The 22,510-nt window shown below is 46.6% G+C and overlaps 1 pseudogene; it reads right to left on the reverse strand.

The window, feature by feature from the left end:
• The window catches only part of LOC119430888 (Down syndrome cell adhesion molecule-like protein Dscam2), a 552,287-nt pseudogene that overhangs the window by 96,423 nt on the left and 433,354 nt on the right, over positions 1–22,510 (reverse strand).

The raw sequence follows: 22,510 nt of genomic DNA on the forward strand, positions 1-22,510 counted from the left end.
TCAACGCGAACTGTGCTTTCGACGTTCGCGAACTTTCAACGCGAACGTCGAAAGCACAGCGCATACGAAACTACCGGCACTCGGCGCATGCACTTTGTCCCAATCGCAGATCGCTTTGAAGATGAGGCCCGCGCGGGCGCGTTGTGAGCAGCAGCCGACGGAGCCGAACGCACCCCCCTCCCTCTCCCTCTCCGTCGCCTCGCCCCCGTGCCTCGCGCGCGAGAAGAAGACCGCGCGCTTCCGGCCTGCCTTCGTCCCTCGCGTGCGCTACATTGAGCCGCGATTGCCGGCTCACCCTCGTACGCTTTCACTCGCACACACAGTGTACGGCGCGCGGCGACGACTTTATCGCCCTTGGACTTTATACGGAACCTCGCGGCGACGGCGACGACGACGACAACGCCGACGGCAGAATTGCGCTTGGAGTGCCCATATAATTGCTATCGCAATAAAAAAAATAATGGAGAATCGGCGCTGATAATCGTTGTGAACGCTTTGCAAATCTTGTCGCTGGAGGCGTCAAGTTTTTATACTGGCGTACTCACTGACAACGATGACGTATATGTCGCGCGTGGCCATGTCCCCTTTGCTGCCGACAGCAATGCAGCGGTACGGGCCCTGGTCCTCCTTGCGAGCTTCGTGGATAACCAGGGTGCCAGGCTTCTCCAGTGTGTGTCGGGACTCCTGCGGTAATGGCTTGCCATCTGCAAAGAGCAACAAGCAAAGCGTCTGGAACGGACACACTTCACTTAAGTTATTGTCGCTACTTCAATAGCGCTGACCCACGAAGGGGGAAATGCGCAGATTTCTTTATTCACAAGATGGAAGCCGCAAAAAGGAGAGACTCTATCGTTCTCAGCGCGACCAGATGGTTTCGCTAAGTGAGGACAGGCGGCAATCTTTAAGAGAAGCAAGGCACGCGCGGTATATTTTTTTATTGCCGCGAATGTAAAATTGCTGGAGAGTGCATTCAGCGTGTCCTGAAGCACTGAAACACGACGTTTTTTTAAATAATCCAAGCAACCTAATAGTTTTATCACTTAGCGTGGACGGTTACGATTTTTTCCTGCGTTCCAATACTTTCCACACCGACAAAAATGAGAGAAAATGTGTGTCTGTGCATGTTTGTTCGATAAATTGTACTACAAAATTACCTCTGTCAGAGGTTTGAAAATTGATTGGTTCGTAGAACCCTGCGGATTATGATCCTATTCTGCAACTACATAACCATTCGCACTTTTTATCACTCCCTCATCTGTCAGCCAAGAAATATTGGCCGTCAGCATCTGCCTCATTTCTAATAATCTCTATGGGAAGTGTGGCACCATAAATATAAGAGATAGTGAGAGAGGCTGGGCGAGTGGTTTAGTCATACCGTCAGTACTTGCCAGCGTGTGCGCGCGCAAAGCACTTAGGAGCAAAATACCATCCGTGAAGTACGCGTCAGCAAGTCCAAAGTTTGCTCTACAATAGTGAAACTGGAACGTACTTTGAGTTGCAGCACTGAGGAGTGCTACCTTGGTTAACTAGATCGCTAAGAAATGTGCTGTCATTTTTCACCAGAAGTGCAAGGCTATCAGAGGGAAGAAAACGAGCGAGCAATTACAAGCACCTTCATTCATTACAAAACTGGGCAAACCCAGGCAGCACATAACGTGGGGCCAACTAGGGCCGATGATGGTTTTCAGCCGGCACTGGCTGGGCCGCGAAGGCCCGCCTTTGCCTCCGTAATGACAGTGCTGGCAAAGCCACTGTAACAGACATCCAGCGCTGGCCCTGCTTTGCCGGTGAATGCCCGTTAATGGCTAGGCCGGGTGTCGCAACTGGCTATACCGGGCCTGCTTTGCCGTAAGAGTGCCGTCATTGGCTGTACATCTCTAAACATTGGTTAACAACGTCCGTTCAAAGCTATAGGCATAACCACATTGTTTAGCGGTTCTGATAGACCCGTAAATATCGGCCTGTCAAACAGAACGGCATTTCAATATTACTTTTCACGCAGCATTCGCTGGCCAATCCCGATTATATATGTTATACAGCCCGCAATATTTATTTGAATTTTTCACCGCTCACGCCAACTACAACAAGATCACTCTGGTATTTTTTTGTTTCTTAATAATTTCTGCATATTTTTTTCGTTTTATTACAACGGCTGTTAACTTTCGCGTAATTGTATTTATTGTGTTGAATCATTCGATCGGACATTGTTAACAAGTGGCACAAGGGCACTCCATTATAATGCGTCAATGCGCGCTTGCCGTGTGCATCCTCGATAGGCGTAATAACAAATTAAAGGGGGTATATAATTAAAAAGCATGTGCGCTTACATGTGCGTCGTTTAAGTAGTGTTGCGGGTAGTGAATTTCAAAATACTGCATAACTTTATGGTGCAATCATCTGTACCACTTGCCAGTAATGCCGTCGCGAGCTCAACTTCTGTAGCGGCTGTAAATTTTATTGCCAGTAAGGCATTTTGGATGACTGCTCCCTACATTATTTTTCTGCATCGAACTGTGCAGTAGTGTCTCCTGTGGCCAGCTTCATTATAATATTAGGTGCCTTTCCCGGAAAACTCTGTCGTGCGTTTTTTTTTTTTTTTTTGATGCCAGATGATTTTTTCAGACCAACTGGCACAGTAGGCGTACATTCCTCCCCGCAGAAAGAACCGAGGAAAAAAAGAAATGGCGCCATGTTGAAGAAAAGGTTTCTGCTGGGCTATTGGTGCATATTACTAAAACAAAAAACAGCCAATAGAAGAGACAAGAATGTGAGACAAGCCCAACGCTAACTTACAATGAAATGCTTATTTTGCATAACGCCAAATATATCTATACTGAAGAGAAAGTGGAAGGCGGAGAACAGAGACAATCGCCACAATAGATATACGGGTGTGGGAGGGGGGGAGTGAAAAGAAAGGTTTGGTCAGACGACCAAGACGTCTATGCAAGGCGCTCTCCGTTGGAAGGGAACAGAAAATAAAGAAAAAGAAAAAAAAAGAACAGGAATGTTCGTGGCCCACCGCGCCATTCCGAACCGTGACGGATGGCTGAAAGAGTTGAAGTTACCGACCTAGGACTGAGAATGAAGAACGAGTCTAAGATTAAGGAGAATACAGGAAAATAGAATTAAAAAAAAAAGAAAATGAACGCTACAGGATAAAAATGTAAGCTACTGAATAAAATGAATTTCTGATTAAAAAGTGGAACAAGCATAAAGAAAAAAAACTACTAAAATATATATACGTTTTTCAAGTAGGTGAATTCTTTTTGTGAGAGCAACACAGATTTGAATAATTTTTTTGCTGACGTTTGCATCTTATATCAGCTAATCAATAAACCTATCGTTGTTTTGACTTTGCAAGGAGGCATACATAAGCTTCCTTATTCCTTATTAAATTCAGGCTCCCACTTACACCCTCAACGATCACACCTCTGCTAACTTCTTCCTCTTGTAGATAAATATCTCGGTATACACATCACACACAACATTTTTGGAATATGCATGTTGAGTTTTCAATTTACCAATGCCAACCGCATGTTTGGTTTCTTGCTCCAAAATTTTCTTCGCATGGGAAGCTTTTATTTTATAAATCTATGGTGGGGTCAATCTTCGAGTACACCAGTTCTGTCTCGCAAGCTCTCGAAAGTGTCCAAAACCTTGCCGTCCTTGTTTTGTTACATACAATTACTCACGTGTAGCCAGTGCGTCTTCTACAAAATCATCGCTTAGTTTACCTTGTCGCCGTATGCGATCTCGCTTGTGTTTGTTCATTACGATTTATTTTATTACTCCCGCTGCTTAAAGGACATATTTTTCTACCTCCCACCTACGTTTCTTCTCGCAGCGGCCACGTTTGAAGCTTTCTTGTTTATGAAAAGAAAAAAAAAAAAAAAAAAGCTGCCCGCTTTTTTTATGTAAAGCCTTCGGGCTTTGACACTATGCTAACATAATTAAGTAAATTAGTATGGCGAACTTGAACGAGATTCTTGTACTCGATTTTTGGGCTTCACTTATATGTTTTGCGCCGCGTAAGGTATTGTCGCGATGTTTCTTAGACACGGCTGCCGCTCCTATGTGTCTATTCATTTTTTTCCAAAGGGGGAGGTTGTATTATTTAACTAGAAGCAAGAAATCCATGGGGGGCATGTTAGCAAGTGATGCTGTGCGCCGGACTACCCCTTTGCGCACACGTTGTCTTGCTCTACCGTTCTTCTGGGATAATGAGCACAAAAAAGAAATAACGATGAAAACATTCATTGATCACTTTGAGTTGTTCTACAGATCCATTTGTCATGTTTTACATTTAAACTATAATATATAATAAAATCAGCACAAGTGCTACTGCTCCTTCAGCCACAGCAGCTTTTGGAAAACGAAAAAATAAATAAATAAAGGAATAAAAAACGTGCGCGTGCCGTTCTTAACTACTATCAGGCGAAGTGACGTCAAAACACCAAGAATGCGTTTCACTCTCACCACGTTTTCCCTGCGTTCCCTCGCTTTGCAGTGTCGAAGGTATGCACGGTCTATAATGCGCACAGCCGAGCCTGCGTTGCTAATCAGAACCGGATGGGCGCACAAAGAAGCGTGAATAATGCCCTGTTGAATTTGTTGCTCCCTGCGCGGACCTCGCCCGCTTCCAAAAAAAAAAAATGTGGTGACTCTCGGAATCTCGGAGGACGAGGGACCCGTACACATTCTGCTTCTGCCTGTGAGCTGTCGTAGCCCACATTTCGTGCACCATGTTTTGCTTGCGAAGCATGCATCAACTTGTCCAGCAACGTGTTCAGTACCAGCGGCTTGACCTTCGCCACTACAAGCTTGGTTCCACACTGCTATTGGGTGCAACATGAACAACTAGCCAAACGTTGGAAAACTGCATTTACTGTGGAATAAACTCAATTATCGCAAGGTAAGTACAATTGTCTTATTTTTATTCTCAAGTGTAGTGTTTCAACTAAGTGCATTGCCTAATATGTGTATTTTCTTTCTTTACAGAGATAACGTACGGCCACTTTTTACTACGTACGTAGACGGTGCTGCACCGCTTCAGCGTCAGCTGAAATGCACTGTCTGTTTGAAAACACGCAGCACGGCACATTTGGGCTGGTACACTCAAGACCAAAGTTGGATTGTCGTAATTCCTTACTCAGGAAGTACATTCTGCGAGCTGACTGGTGTTCAGAACTTCCTGCAAAATTATAGTCTGTTGTATTGTAGCTTGCTTAGGTGTTTATCATGAAACAATGCACCGTTTCTTTGCTACCTCTGTTCTAAAAGCTTACGCATTGCCAAAGGCTAAGTACAGCTACCCACAAGCACTTAAGAGAAGTCTCGTGATGAAGGCATAATTCATCATAATTGGCTAGTTAGAACAAAAATCGCACATTTTGATGCAGCGGCATTTCCTACCTAATTTTTGCGTATTTCTGCTTCTTTTTTTCAGCTTGTTTGGATTGAGAAATTATGTCTGTGGGAGGTTGCCTTCAATATAATGAACGCCATCATGGGCCATGCAGTTGAACTGCCGTGCAGCATGCATGGGAAGAAAAGCAAGAGACTGTTTAACATGCGGCTATGCAGAGTGGGAACAGGTGATACGCTTTAATTTCTCGGGTTTGTACATTTTGCTTATATTATGCACTGCTGACAGTGTTGGGATAATAAAGGTATATGTATTGTATGCAGATGGTGCCTGAGAGACGCAGAGATCGACATCAATCAAGCGCAAGACTTCATAAGAATGTGGCTGCCAGGCGCCGTCGACTATGCTAATAGCAGAAGTCGGCATTACGCCGAAGCCTCTCAACCCCCCGTAGCGTCATAAACAAAGCTTTCGTAGGCGGCCCACAGGATTGGGAATACGAGCGACAATCTGTATCAACCTATTTTAAGACCAATAAAGAAATTGTGTATATTATTTGGTGATTTTATAGTAGATCATGGCATGTTGCATGGAGCTACCGTGCATATTTGCGTAATTTAAAATCGTAGGAAATAACGGCATTTCCCACATACATCACAATCTGCCAATATGGCCATGCCAGTGGGTAATGCGGGACAATAGACTAAAAGCGGCAGAGCCGGCTATTGACCAATACCGGCGCTACCAGTAGGCAAGGTGGGACACTAGAATGGCAATGAACGGCAGAGCCGGCTATCTGCCTGTATTGGCGCTGCCACACGATGGCCGAAATAGGCCCCTTAGTGGCATGGCCACGCTGGGCCATTCTTGACGCGGGTAGCGCTGCCGGTTTCGGGCCTATATTTGTGCCGGTGTTTGCCGTGATATTGCCGTGCTGGGGCCAGCCTGGTTGTGCTGCCTGGGAATAGACTGACCGACTGACCGGAACCAACCCGACTCGACCGACCGAGGTGTTTGATGAACGGGGAATGGTGTTCAACGTCTGAAGGCAATGTCTGGGCAAAAAGAAACGCTGCAGTGAGAAAGGGGGTTCCGGCCCCATCAGACTTCGACCGCCGCTGCCGGGAATCAAACGCACGACGTCATGTTCAGCAGCAGAACGCGATGGCCAGTGAGCCACCGCAGTGGGTTAAAGTCGACTCACCTGGCACCAAATTCACAAGGCTTTTTTTTTTTCGTAACTGCTGTCTTCTACAGGTCTTTGCTAATGTTATGCACGCATCGTGATTGGCTGGTGCGTCTTGTTACAAACCACTCTAGCGCATGAACTGCTTTGTGAATACGGGCCCATGTGAATAAGGGATGCGAAAAAAGAAAACCGCCTCTGCCCTGCGAAAAAATAAATTTTGTTCTATTTATCGTAGAAAAATTGCTGCTACATCTTTTATTTCTTGGAAATTATGACAAGCTTTATCTGATGAAAGGGAACCCAAACCAATACAGGGCTCATAGTGTCGCTAATCCAAAAGATGCACATTTACCATGTAAAGCAAGGTAAATGATTAGCTCTTGATCTTTCCTAAGGACAGGCCGAATGCGCAAATCCTTTTGTTCATAAGATATTTCTGTCATTTGCCGTCCGTCTTCGCTAATAGTATGAGCACGCTAACACGATTGGCCGTGGCCTGTGGACTGGCCACCAATCGCTGTAGTGTACGAACTGCTTTGCGAATACAAGCCCAGGTTTAAGCGCATCTTACAAACGCCATAACTGTACACCACTGCACAGAATCAAGGCTCCGAGGCCAAACTTGCAAAGCTCTTTGTATAATAACTACTTACTATTAGCCGAGGTAGACTAGGTGCTCAAAAAATATTGCTTGGTATATACGGCTCATGCTTTTTAACGTTTAAATATGCCCATTTCAACTTGTACGTGCTTTTTCTTGTCAAAGGTAATGATGGCAATATCATAAGTGTATCATGTAGATATACGTCTTTCTTTGAAGGTAAAGGCACTGCTTTATTCTCGATGATAAGAGCTTTGTTTGCACAAATCAACAGGTTTTTCAATATGTAATTTTAGCTAAAATAATGTTATTTTGAATGCCTTCTTAAACAGGAGGATACGTAAACGATGAGACACAAAATCTAACCTCACAGTTCTTTCCCTTCGCACGGAGGGGTTCAGCAGGTTCTTAATTTCTCAGTGCTTGGTGAGTTTCTATTCGACAGCAATACGGAGTCAATATTGGAGCTGCAAGGCCATTAAAAACGTGCCTCGGAAAGCCTCCGCGTGAGTTTGTCATTGGCATGACGACCCTGTGTTTCACACGGAACGAAACAGTCTTTGCGAAACAGGTCGCAACGAAAGCAGCTGCATCGATCTCCTTTTGTTTGGCACAACCGGAACGTCTACAGCAGGCTTATTTTAAGCCCATACACATACCCAATGCATTTCTGCATTACTCTTGCATGAAGTTAGTCAAAACGAAGACGCAGAAGATAAGCAGAACAAACACTGAGGGCATAGTTGCATGAAATAGACGCAGTAGTGGAGCTCACCTTTGGAATAAATTGATACATGGACCAATAGGACCATTGGCGTCAAGGTTCGTCGTTGAACTTTACTTTATACTTGATAATTTTACTTGAAACTCTACATTGCACCTCGTAAAAAGTTTACGAGGCACAATGTAGATTATGGGTGAACAAAACTCAGATAAATGAAACCACGTTATAACCCCCCTTCCATTTTTACAATAGTAGAAGCACTTTTCCTTCTTCACTTGGCGTAAACTGTATACTACCGCAAAAGGTTATCGCTAAGCACTTTTCTAACCATTAGGTCAACGGGAACTAGTTATCATAGAGAAGGCCACTATACTGAAGAAAAGACGAGCAACATCCATGATAGCAGAATGACCAGAGAGGGACGCTTCGGCAGTGGAAGGTTAATTTGTTGGGTACACAAGGCACGAAATTCAGGTACACACACGCATTGCTTGCGCCGAACTTATAAATAATGCGAGATAGGACAAAATATTTTGTTGCCACACTTAGCTTTTGGAACAGCAAGATACTATGAATTTTGCCTGGACTGACATCCGGTAAAACGGAAGAAATTTTCCGTCCTCTTTGAGTTTTATTCTAGCGGAACGTATAGTTGCAGAACATTATGTTCTTGTTTAAATTTCACCAGCATAACGTTGGTACGTTTTACTGCCACTTAAATACTGTATGAAGCCACCAAGATGCGAGCTTGAGACCGACCCCGTAAACGCATCCCCTAGCTAATATGCGCTAAGAGAAGGAAAAAAATACACTGCGGCGAAGTTTCCCTACGTCGAATATACACACAACTGACAGCCTAAAATGCAGGAAATGTTCAGAATTTCCTACAGAGGTTTCTTTTTCGCATTACTCATTTGCATAAGGAGTTCATAGGACGCACGGGGGTTGAGAAACGTAAACAAGCTCGAGGAAGTTGGCGTGAAAGTAAAGGCACTCGCTTCAGTTATGCATACGAATTTTATTCTCGGTTGAGCATCGGTGCGGGGGGCCGGGTGGAGGTAAGGAGAATACTGTTCCTGCGTAGAGGTTCGGGACAGAGCCGAGGTAAATCGGGCGTCGCAGAGGGGGAAAAAAAAAAGAGCGGAGGCAGTCAAACTTCGCTTCACTCCACGAGTGCCCGATGGCTCTCCATCAATACGTCCAAACGTCGGGGTGGTACACTGCACAGGCTGACACTTTAATGCATTTCAATCACGCCAGAGGGTTTCCGCGACACGCGAGAAGGAGCGCCGTGTTTCTCAGCAGCGAGACAAAAGCGAGAAGGGGACGAAAATGGAAATCTCGAAGCGTATATAGGAGCACGTGCCCTTTCCCTCAGCCTCTCCGGAAACAAGGTGATCGGCGAAAGAAAGTGAAAAGAAAAAAAAAAAAACAGGCATGGGGTGGTAAAGGCAAAGAAAGGAACTCGATTTCGTTAATAACGCAAACACCGCTCGGACACAAAGCCGAACAGAATCGAAACGGGGTGCGCCACCGCCGAAACGAAAACGTCATCCACGGCTGTGCCGACAGTTGCGGAGGGCAAATCATATTTCAATTACCAGTCCACCTTGGGGCGCTCCAGCCAGTGCGGCGCTGAAAGGAGCTCATTTTCTCTGTCGCAGAAGCAGCAGCAGCGGCGGCGGCAAAGTTTGCTCACTAGCCGGTCGAACACAAGCCGATAGCTGCACATTCGCAGAAATGAGACCGTACGAAGAGTGCATGGCAGCGGGGCCCAAGCAACAACCTGCTGGATGCAGGTTGGGCAGAAGCAAGAACGTTTTTCAAGTCTTCCGTTTTATCATTTTTTTCCCTTCTTTCCCGATCCAAACCCACTATGCCGGCCAGTATATTGACAGAAAATAAGGAAAAGTTTAATTTGGTCCACTTCGACTCTTCTCTCGTACTTCAATCAGATTTTCGTTTGTTGTTTTCTGCTACGAAGTCTGGAGATACTTTCAAACCACTCCACCGTATTGCAGGCCCCGGGTAGTGATAAAATTAGGTTTTTATTTTTCTCCTACTGCAGTAGTTGCCGTCTGGCGCTTTGTTTGCGCTCTCGGCTTTATCACACAGAGAACTGTGCGTCTGACTTAGGAATAAACACGAGGACTTTCGAAACATATAACTATACAATATACGGACTCTAAACGCAACTATTTCTATACAGACGCGTAGAATTCATCAATGCGGAGCCGCACAAAAAAATATTAGTGAGTCGAAAATTGAACAAGTTCTTTTTTTTTAACTAAGCTCATTACATAATGCATTGTGGCGTTGGCTGGCGCGTATTCACAGCGTGCCACTGCTTGTTGATAATAACATGTAACAATGAGGTCACATCAAGCAAACGTATCAGCCGTTCCGCGTATACCCCCGCAAAGTTGGCTGTTGAGGCGCTGCGAATTAAGCCTCTCTTTTAAAGCGTACTGCTTTTACTTTAGAGCTCTCCATCAAATAATTAGCTGGCCACGGTAATTCTGGCTTTCAAAGAAGTGTGTTTGAGTCTGGCAGTCACCAAGAAATAAATTAGGTTTTTGGCGTCTTGTTGAATTATGTGTGTTCTCTGGCGAAACCTGGTGAAGAGTGCGCGTTTGTAGAACTACGCGGAAGCTTAATGGTGTCGGTAGTCGACTATATTCTCTTTCTGCCTGCTATCATTAGCGAGGCTCATATGATCAAAAAATTATATCTACCCGCATCGTTCTAAAGGCTCGGATAAGTAATATTGCTCAACGGCTGACAGATTTCGCTTTAGCTGACGCATTCGCTCCCTGCTTATTGGCTGCTTATGTACTATTGACCACACAGGTATACTAATAGAGTCGTCAGTAGGAACGTGTGGCGAAAAATAATGGACCGCTTGCGGGAAAAGGAAAGAAAGGCGCAAAGCAACCGCTGGATGATGATTGTTATTATTATGCATCAACAAACAGAGGCGCGTAAGACACAGCTGAATGAATGAACTTTACTACAATCGATGTGGTTTGAAGCGGCGGATTGCAGAACGTAAGTAATGAAATATTAGGAGCTGTTCCCTGAACATATTTATCATTTTCCGCCAAACAAAGAGAAGTTCGCTGAAAGTGCTTGCGAAAAGTCATAATTATACTGTTTTTCTGGTTTTTATTTTCATTTCTTTCTTTATTTTTCTTTTTTTTTCTGACGCGGAGGAGTTGGGATCTCGGCCTTAGAAAGCGACTCCCTTGTCATGTATCGCTGAGAATACCAGACGCACGCTTGGCCCATCTACATTCATCGAGTGCAGAAGTGGGCGAAGGCCGCAGAAAGAAAGACAGGAAAAGAGAAACAAGAAGAAATATCCTTATCGAACAAGCATTGTGGTCCAAAGCAATGACAGAGATTAATTACCCGCGTCGGCAGTCCAGATTCTGAAAACATGTTCGACATGTGTGCTTTGATTGCCAGCTGCAAGGTCTCCGCTAATAATAAGCATACATAATTCATTTCGAGCTGAGGAAAGTGCCATTTAAAACACATTAGAGCAGATTTTAAACCGCCGTTTGTTGGACAGGGACATTGTTCTTCCCCAGCCAGTAGGATGGCCATATATATATATATATATATATATGCGTCTATAGTCTATAGTATAAGCCCACTTCTTCAACAGAGACAGAGAGAACGTAATGACAAAATAGGCAACGGCCGTCGTCAGTAAGAATGTGCAATTTTGCTGTGGAAATGTTATGCAGACAAAGCAGGAAGAGCAACAGTGATTCAAAATTTTGCACGTGAAAATGGCTGATGTTCGAAATTTCCTTGCGAGGTTTAAAACTACGCTTAAAATACAGTGCTCGTTCTCATGAAGTTGAATACATTATAGAATACGTGTACATAATTTCATTTTTCTTTCTTTCTTCTCGTCTCGGAGGCGACGCACGATCTTCTCAGCAGCGCCACCAGATGGCGTCCATAAAGAAGCGTGCGAGAGGAGCCCGACTGGCGCATGACGCGTTTCTCAGCGTTGGCACGCACCGGTGCGCCAAGCATTTCGGAGGCCACGCGCGAGCTTCGCGGCGCTATAGATGGCGTCGGGTGTTCTTAGGGACGCGCGACAGCGGAGTCCTCGTTGCAGTACACGCATCATACATAACGCGTCCAACTCGTACGTAATTTAACTCGTTTCTCTCTCGAACCCGCCTCTACCCTCTCCGCGCTTTCGCAGCTGAATCCCCACCTATCTGCCTTTTTTGTGGCGGTTGCCCAACTCCAAGCGCATTCTGTGGCCCTTACCTGCTTCTCCTCCCCCTCCTTTTTTGTTCCTCCGCGTCTGTATACCTTCGGTTGTGTGGATTGTACAAGCTACCTCCTTACCGGCACAGGAGTACCTGGTGGAGTTAGTCAACACTGCGTCGAAGAAAGGTACCAGAGAGGCCTTAGACTGAGGGCCTCCACCGACTCCCCCATCGATTTCAAGTTAATTGTTGATCTTTCTCTCTTTAGCAACACCTGGCATCACTGGGTATGTACCACTGGGTTCGTGCCGCCCTTCAATGGCAAAAAATATTTAAAATTTATAAGGAGCTGTGTGTGTGTGGGGGGGGGGATGAAGTGGGGTTGTCAAACCCGCGTCACACACACACACACACACACACACACACATATATATATATATATATATATATATATATATAGACAATCACGTTTGAATATACTCGTATATTCACACACGCGCTACGCACGGACGTCAAGAGAATGGAGCCCAGCTGCATACACGCTTCATACGGACGCGTCTCTGCGGTGGCAATACGGTGTGTCCTACATTGCTTCAATGGTAATCGCATTAACGTCGACAGTTATCGTGCAATCAGTTCTGTCGGAATTTTCCTTTCCGTGGCCAATTTTTTTTTAAAATCATTTCTGAAGCTTGAATTAAGATAACCTGTGGGAATTGTCATTTTTCAAAGAGGAAATACTTTCGAAGTGATCACTCCATAAGGAGGAAGCACCCGTTGGGGCTGCGCTCCGTTTTGCTTCGAGATAAGCTTTTCCGCAGTAGATATTCGCAATTTTCAAGTTATATCAATCAAATGTAACGGAAGCGCGAAAGTGTAGATAAATATCTGTCCGGTGCAAGAGCTTCCCGCAATGTCGAAGACCGGTCGGTTTCACTGACTCTCGACAATTCCGGAGATCTAATTGCGCGTTGTTAGGTACCCGCGATACCTATGGTTTGATTCCACCATGCACCGGTGTGACTTTTTTTACGATGCGTGACTGATTAGTTCATTGATTGGTCGCACAGAGTGATTTACGGCATTGGCTTCGTGATAGAGGGAATGTGACATTTTCAAAGCTTAAGCTGTGAAGGTCACGCTGCGCCGCATGCTGGCGTACGTAGCGGGAAATGCAAGTAGTATGAACAGAATTTCACAGCGCGTAATAAAAGCGCAAAAAGAAGTATTACAAATTAGACCTTTTGAAGAAAGCAGACTGTCGCGTACCGTAGCCTCTTCAGAATTTAACTTACAATTTGGCGCTGAATATACCAAGCGCACCATCATGCATCCACAAAACCTGTGCGGCTGAAAGAAACGTCTTCTTCTATGAATAACCACGTTGGTGGAGGTATCTAAAAAAAATGTGGTTGATCCCTCTTATATAGGAATCGGTATAGAACACGAAAGTGAAACGTGTCTTCACAGAAGTAGTGTAATGTTTATTGCACATTGATATATAATGTCTATTGGTGTTTTGTGGCTAAAGCGCCCTTAGGCGTTGATGCACCCACGCTGACGCCTGGTGGCACGTCTCCTCCATCACGACTACCAACGTCGATGACCATGAGCAACCGTCGTGCATATGGAAGCTGCACTACGCTGCACACGCTAGCACAACGCGAAAGACGAAGCACGTAACTGACACACTAATACAACGCGCAAGACAAAGCACGTAACTGAATCGTCACCGAGTCAAATCAGCGCGTACAGCGCGTCGTAATTGCAGCCTCCGCGATCAACTTCAGAAACATTTTCAGAGCTAATTGCGGAGGCCACGCTCCGCTGTGCTGAGTACGGTGAACGCCACCTAGGTGGCGTTGGTAGTGCTTCTTGATGCCAGCGTCCCTTCGAATGCTGGCATCAAGGCGTCGTAGTGCTGAGACCACCGAAGCGTTCACTGTCGGTGCGCGTTAGTGTCATAATGCAGTACTTCTCTTTTCTGCTCGTAGGCGGCGGCACCGCCCCGAGCAAGAGCGCGGGTACACGGAGGAGTGTTAGATATATAAGGCGCGTCTGTGTAGCTCTCTGCAAATGCGTTTGTGGCGCAATGGGTTAAACGCTCGGCGATCTATCGTCGCGGACCGAGAGGTCGTGGGTTCGATTTCCAAATTTTGCATGTTTGTGGAACTTTTTCTTCTGGTTTCTTTCTTTGTATTATGTTCGTGTACATTGTAAGAACGTCATATCCGTGACGGAAATACGTCAGTGAAGTCTTGGTGGACCCCGGCATAAAACACTTTCGTGTTAAAACCAGTGACTGATTCTGCTGAATGGTGCGTCGAAGAGACGCGTGACACACAGTCAACGGGGCGGCAGTCAACGACTAGCCAACACGACTAATGTATGCACACGTCCGGTCAGCCGTCAGTATCGCGCTTTCTTTTGCACAGCATTACGAATAAAATTGTGAAGGCGGGTATATCATAGAGGTAAACGCGCGTGCTTCTTTCAAACACCATCTGGCGAGAAAAGAAGAAAGGAACCCGACACAGCAGTCGGCAAGCAACCTAGTGCCGGTTTTTGCTACCATTTAGCGTTTTCTTCTGCGCAGTCATTTCTTTAGTCGGCGTAAGAGAATGGAGAGCGAAGGCGCTCAAAGAAAGGATCTCCGGGGCGGACAAAGAGCACCTCCGCGACACCGTGTAGCTAAGCTAATACGCGGATCCCTTCTTGGAGGCGCAACGAGAGGAGAGCAAAGCTCCGAGGCACCCCTTGCACTCCTTAATATTTTTTTCCCCCTTCGTCCGCCGAATATTTTGCTTTTGCACAGCTCTGAACGCTGGGCACATCAGCGCTACGGACGAATGCAAATTTCTCTCCTCCAACCGCCAATCAGATGAAAATGGCGGGGGCGAGAAGAAGCGCGATTAGAATTGCAAAACGCTCATCGTGATCCTCCCTTTTTTATGTTGCGGTCCTTCGTAAATTTTAGTAATTTTTGTTTTGTTTTTTTGTTTCTCTCTCTCTCTCTCTCTCTCGTATGCGAGCCGACTTCTATATAGCTCTGTTCTGCTGCACACCACTTTAGGTCCATCCGGACCACGAAAGACCGACAACTCTAGTAACTTTGCTGCGTCTCGGTTTGGGAGTAGTGCGAATAATTTGTCACCCCCTCTTGCGGCCTGCCAAAATCCGGAGGTGATCCGATAAAAGAGGAAAAAGAAAAAAAAATGAAGACGAAGCGACGATGATAAGATAAATCGCGCGTATGGTAGAAACGCTACTCTTTGTAGAGGCGAGCATGAAGTGACGAGGCCGGCGTATAACCGCGAGTAAGTAAAAGTGAAAGCGAAGGCGAAAGTAACAAACGAAAATAGCGTGGGTCTACTGAGGCGAGAGAACGTTTTCGCCAGAAGTGCCAGCTATCGGGATCTGAGCGTGTCGGCCTGTACTCGCTGCAAACGGTGGGAAGGCGTACGAGGCCATATGTTTTAAGTAAGGAGCGGGAGGCCTTTACGCCCTCAAAGTAAACACGTTAGGTAGCAGGAAGACGGTAAGGGAAGACTTCGTATAAATTTATATCTCAATGCGCGCCTTACCGTGAACCGAAATTTCAGTAAACGGGTATTTCCTCTGTCCCGGCAGCGAAGCACCCGATGCGTTCGCTCGGTTCTTTCAGCGCCGCTCTGCTCGCTTGGCTTCTGCCGTTCGTGACGTTGAGAGAATCCGGCCTGCAGCGGTCATTTATTCTCCGCGTTGCACCCGAACCTAGAAGCATGGTGGGGATTTGGAACAGCGCAGGTTAAGGCGAGCGGGCTTTGGAGCGGAATTGCATTACTCCGCTGCGCGGTGCAGAGAAGTAATACTTTATTGCGAAGGAGTTTTACGTTCCAAAGCCGCGCCTGGGCTACGAGAAACGCTGCGGCATGGAGGTGCGGATAAATGTTGACCGCCTGTGATGTTTTAACTTACGGGGTAATTTCCGTACACGCGTATTTTTGCATGCCGCCTACATGGAAACGCTCCAGGCGCGGAGCGAGAGAGCGCGCGCCGACTTGACGACTGGGCGGGTTTTTTCGTCTACATGTTCAGCTTGTACCTGTGTCCGCGTCCTTCAGTTCTGTAATCAGAGCAGCATGGGGTTCAGCTATCTGAGAAAATGCTCGCGGGCACTTTGAAAACACCCTCAAGTACTCGCCTCTCTCGACGTGCACGGCGTCGATGGGGTGTCCGACGACGGGGCAGGTGAGGGTGAGCGGCCTGCCTGCCACCACGGTCAGGTTGCGCGCTGGCCGGATGAACGGCGGCCCGGTGACGCTCAGGCGCGCCGTGTGGCGCGCGGCGCCCACCTCGTTCCGCGCCACGCATGTGTAGTCGCCGCCGTCGGTAACGGCGAGCGCGCTGATGTTGACGTAGCTGACGACGAAGGCGCCGTCGGGTTGCACGAAGTCGCCGCGCTGCACGTCCCGTCGCTCGGCGAGCGGCTCGCCGTCCACCAGCCACGAGACCTGGGGCAGCGGCGACCCGGTGGCCGTGCAGCGCAGGGACACGCCCTGGCCCGGTTCGTGCACCTGGGCCGTGAACACGTCCGGCAGCGCAGGGGCCACCTCTGCAAGGACACAGTTCGTCACTCGTAGCCGATGGGAAACACACCAAGCGACGGACTTCTCGTCGCTCGTGGAGAATGAGCCTGCGGACCGGTCAGAAGTGGCGCTCGACGGAAACAAAATGCAATGGCGCCGGCAGATTTATTTCCTTGTTTCATTTGAGGACGAGGAGAATTTGTAAAATAATGTTAACGTTTCTCCCGATTTAGGTGGTCTTAACGTGATAGCCCACGTGGACGACAGGTAGGCCGAGTCGATCTGTTGAAATATTTCTCTTCTACAGGTGGCGCTAGCCGTTCACGGAGGCGCTTGTCTTTTTCTCTCTGCCACTGCCTGCTATACAATTGTAATAGACAGCGATCGAATTGAAAGGCTATATGTTTATAAAGGTTGTAAGAAGTAATAGAGGAGATAAAAAAAAAAAAACTTCAGCCACACAATGCCATAAATTTTCATTGAGTTGCGCCCTAGCCATGGCACCGCCGTCTAGTGTATTATCAATGTGATCTTAGTGAAAACTTTGTTATAAATTATTAGGCACACAAATTTTAGGAAGTGTTCCGGCAACCCGGGTTTTGGATTAAAACAGACCGTAATATGTCTTATGGGGAGATCGAAGCACATCAGTAGGCAATATTAGTGATGCTCGTTTTGTCTGCCCTCTTCTTTATGTGCGAATTTACGGCCCTCTTCTCATAGCTATGTTTCATCAACTCACCCAAAAAGAAATACCTTTAAGACACCAGTAGTTGTAATTGTGGAAGTCAGCTACTGCCTACACGCCACAAAAGGCCCCGTGGGGTTTAGAGCGCTTGACGCGGCGACCTGCCTGATGTCGCCTGGTGTTCTACTACTGCACCCAGACCCCGAAGCTGTGCACAATCAACCGACTCGTCTGCTGCCGTTGGGGAAGCACACAGTGCGTCCTCTCTCCTTCCACGTGTGTCGCGAGTGAATACCTTCGATGAGCAGCAGGGCGTGCCCCTGCGCCGAGTCGGCGTCGTTGGCGACGAAGCACTGGTACATGCCGGCGTCGGCGCGCCGGAATCCGCTGACGTGTAGCACGAGCCGCCCCAGTTGTCGCACGCGGTGGTCGGTGAGCAGCGGCCGCTGGTCCTTGAGCCAGTGGACCGAGTGCACGGGTCCGCCGGCGTACGTGCAGTTCACCGTCACGTCGTCGCCACTGCGCACCGTCAGCCGCTTGGGCATGATCTCAGCCCGCAGGGGCGCTGCGTCAGAAAGGAGCGAGTGCGGCATGAATCTCGAACTGGGGACACACACACACATACACACACACCAATGTCGATGCCTTAAACCGTGGCACACAACGACAAATGAAATCGCCATCTATAAATGCCCATATTTGACAAAAATCAAGAAGAGAAGAGAAATTTCATGATGAATTATTGCGAAAAAAAATGTAAAGATGAAGGATGTTTGTTTGATTGTTAGTTCATTTGTTTTCCTCCAGGAGTGGCTCATACCCACTATCGGCGATTGGCCAAGAATCGGGTGAGTTAAGTAAATTACGACCTTTGTTCGTAAAGTTCCGAGACTGAGACCATTAAAAAATGCGTTTAACATTGAAATCATCTGTGCATCACCCCTTCGAAATAGTCTCCCTTGCAGTCTATACACAGCTTGCAACGCTTCTTGAGGTCTTGGATGGATGGATGGATGTAAAACTTTAATGAACATCCTGAGGTACGCGACTCAGCGCGCAGCGGGCTGCTCCCACGTTGGGACAGTCAGGCCATGCCCGACCGCCGCATCGTGGGCCCTCTGGACAGCCCATATAGTTGCGCCCCGGCATCGGGGCTCTTGTAGCGGAGAGCCACTTGTCCTCATTGATTTGTTCCGCGGCTCGCAACGAGGGGCAACGCCAGAGCATATGGTCTAAGCTAGCGAAGTAATTGCAGTGCCTGCAAGAACTAGTGGCATAAGTGTCGGGATAAAGCTTGTGTAATAAAGCCGGGCTGGGATACGAGCGAGTTTGAGGTCTTGGAAACAGTTGGAAATCGCTTCTTTTGGCAGGGCGGTCAGCTACTTTGTCGTGGCGTCTTGAATGGCCTCCACGCTCCCGATCCAGCGACATTTTAGGGTTCTCTTCACACGAGGAAACAGGAAAAAATTGCATGGGGAGAGGTCAGGCGAGTATGGAGAATGGGGAAGTACAGTAATGCTGTGCTTGGCGAGAAATTTTGTTACGCTGAGAGCAGTGTGCGGCCTTGCGTTATCGTGGAGAAGGCTCCATTGTCCAGGTGCCGATAAGTCACGGCGACAGCATCGCTGTGCATCACGCATGTGTTGGAGCACGCGGATATAAAACTCCTGATTCACCGTCCGCCCTTGTGGGACGAACTCGTGGTGTATGACACCTCTTGCATCGAAAAAAACTATCAGCATCGTCTTTGTCTTGGTCTTCTGTCGCCGCACCTTTCTCGACGCCGGAGAGCTTGTGGAGCGCCATTCGGCGCTCTGCCTCTTTGTTTGAGGATCGTATTGAAAACACCGTGTTTCGTTTTCAGCTATGATGCTGTAAACGAATGCAGCATCCTTCTCTGCTTCGGAGAGCAAATCAGCGCTCACTGATGCGCGCGTGTCCTTCTGGTCCTGTGTGAGGGAGTGCCGCACAAGTCTGGCATTCAGCTTTAGTTTCCCCAAGTTCTCACGCAAAATTTGGTGGCATGTTGTCTTACTAATGACCAGAGCATCCGATAGCATGAGGACTGTAATGGTGCGGTCTTGCTGTACGATCTGCCTGATCCGAGCCACGTTGTTTTCATTCCGTGAGGTTGCAGGGCGCCCCTGCCTTGTGTCGTCTTCCACCGACGTTCTCCCCGAAACGAACCTCTTGTGCCACTCGAAAACTCGCGCCCGCGATAATGTCTGCCGCAAGCAGCACGAAGGAACTCATGCGCCTGTGTTGCTATCTTACCAAGCTTCACGCAGAAGTTTATGTTTACACGCTGCTTGAGGTGGACGTCCATCTCTCCACATTCACTCAAAGTAGAATGCGCAGACGACTAGTGACAGCGTATTTTTCTACATTTGGTGCCACAGCAATTAACATAATTAGCTCAGGTTAGCCTGAAAAGATGGCGCTACACATACGCACCAACATTTTTGTTTTGGGGAATCATTTCTAGAGAAGAAAATAAATAAATCTCAAAACTTTACGGACATAGGTTGTTTTATACGATTCTAAAAAAGAAGCACTACTGAGAAATTTTGAATAGCTAAAAGAATGAAGTCAGATAAAAAAAAATTTAGGAATTTAGCAAGGAAATCGTCCTGATTCCGATATATATCTCACAGCAGCTGAACCAACATCTCTGTTTTCATGTCCCAGAGAAAAGGTGCCCAAGGAAGAATATCGGGAATCGTTATATTCAATCCAGCGTCATGAAATTGTCCTTCCACAGTATTTTTTCTTAATAATAAAAACGGCGACATGACAGAAAGAAGTGTTTTATTGTCTCATCCTCACCATAGTATGAGCACACGGAGGAGGGCGCCAGACCAGATCGATGCAGATAATAGTTTAACGTAGGTATTCGACATTGGAATTTGGTAAACAGGACTTGAACTTTTCTATTCCAGCAGAACTTTCTGTTCCAAGGAAACAGGATGCGTCGGTAATCAATTAAATTTGTTAATGATAGGTTCCAAGAATATTGTATGACTGCACGTCTACTGAACCTGAGCAGTTATGAAAGCTGATAAAGGCAGGATCGGGAGAATTGGACCACTAAGGTCCGCTCTCGCAAAGCTGTCTGCTAATTCATTCATATCTAATCCTTTGTGATCAGGCATCCATACCAATATGTTAGACAATGAAATATGCGTGAAATATGTGAGCCACTATTTGCAGTGAGAATTGAACATAACGATAAAGAGTCCGTTACTATTACAATTTCCCAGATTGATGAGTTCACTTTTCGTAGAGCCAACGTACCGCCAGAAACTCAGCCAAATATACTGGTTAGCAGTCGGGAAGTCTTAAAGAGAACGACCATTGAGAAGCGGAAGAGAAAATTTCAATTCCAGATTTTTCTTCTGTTTTCGATGCATTTGTCGATATGATGGCGTTTATCTTTAGCTCCAATAAGTAATTCTGTACATTTATAAATTATAAGAAAGGTGTTTCGCGTTGTTTGCATATATATTGGCACATATATTCTGGGGATTCTCTCTCTCACTACCAATAGGAGGGATCTCACATAATCGTACATCTAAGGGACCAACAAATGCCTCTACGAAGACGACCTGAGGAATGTGGAACCGAGGCCAGAAATACCGAAAAGATATTATAGGCTGAGAAATAAAAAATGATTTGTAAGTTTATAGAGGAATCATACATCTTAAAGAATGTTTGGGCCGTTAATGACCCACACAAAAGTCTACACAAAAGAGACGGTAACCGTGCTTCTAGGTATAGTACATTGTTGGCAACGAAGTTTGGTAAACCAAGGCACAGGCGTAATGATTTCCGTTCCTGAAGAACAAGGGGATGTAAGGAAAAATGCTTCGCTTTCTTCTCGTCGTATTCGTTCACCCGCACTCACTGGTATCCCGCAAAGCGTTTGAGATTGAATATACGTGCTTGTGAGGTGATCCAGAAAGCTCTTACATTTTCAGAACGGCGAAACCCGTCGTGATGCCGTAGTGGCTTTGGCGTCGGGTTTGGCACGGGTTCAAATCGCGGCCGTGGCGGCCGCATTTCTTTTATTGGCGCCAGTATTCCCTACACCATAAACTAAAAAGATGTAGGTCTGTTTTCTAGATAAAGTCCCAAGCCCGAATTTACAAAAGCTTGTTGCGCTAGAGTTTTTCGCAAGACAGAATTTTAGCCAATCCGGATGCTAGACATATCATTAGCCATGGCGGCCAGCCAATGACGATGCGAACTTACGAAAGAAAGGCTTTGTGAATCTGGCCCAAGGAGCGGCCCGTGCAAAGGCCCCATGCGTCAAGCGCGTTAAGTAAGGTAGTCGACCTGGGTGTTAGCCAAGGCCGCACAGGTGGCGGGTGCGGAGGCCGCATTTCGATGGCGGCGAGATGCAAAAACACCCGTGTACCATGCAATTAGTGCACGTTACAGAACCCCAGGTGGTCGAAATTATGCCACACTACGGCGTGCCTCACAATCATATCGTAGTTTTGGCGCGTGAAACTCTAAATTTTATTTGTTTTTTTGGTTCGTGTTTCATTCGGTCTAAAATATTAGTCTACACACCTCTGGAGATAAGTAAGTGTGGGTTTCAAAAAGAGAGCAGTGGGAAGAGGGTGTTTTTGGTGCTTCTCTCCTGCCTTGTTCCGCCACGGCCGTCTTAAGGGCTTTAATTATGATTATGCACGCACCATTCTTACATCTGCTAACTCTAGAATCAAATGTGTTCACAACTTTGAATCAAACTTTAGACATAACTACTCAGACCAAGTGCACGCTGTTCACCGTGGTTTTAAACATCCAGAAATATCGTTTTTTTTTTGTAGCGCGCTTAGTTAACTGATTAGCCAAGTTTGCTAAACTTTTAAAATATGCATAAAACAGAGCTGCACGCACTGTCTAACGACTTTAATATGGCGTGTGGAAATCCGTGCCGTACCGTAACATGCAGTGTGGCAACCCAAATGGACAGCCTCGCAAAAAGTGCTTTTGGCGTGTCCAGAAACGCCAAATTTTGCTGTATCTTTGAAGTTATCTTTTGCCCCGTAATTTTTATTTCAAGACTCAGAAGGAAGTCCACCAAATAAAAAGATGACGTCATTGCGCCTTTACGCGCCTGGAATGTAGTACC

This window comes from Dermacentor silvarum, chromosome 1 (genome assembly GCF_013339745.2).
Source record: "Dermacentor silvarum isolate Dsil-2018 chromosome 1, BIME_Dsil_1.4, whole genome shotgun sequence".
Classification (NCBI taxonomy): domain Eukaryota; kingdom Metazoa; phylum Arthropoda; class Arachnida; order Ixodida; family Ixodidae; genus Dermacentor; species Dermacentor silvarum.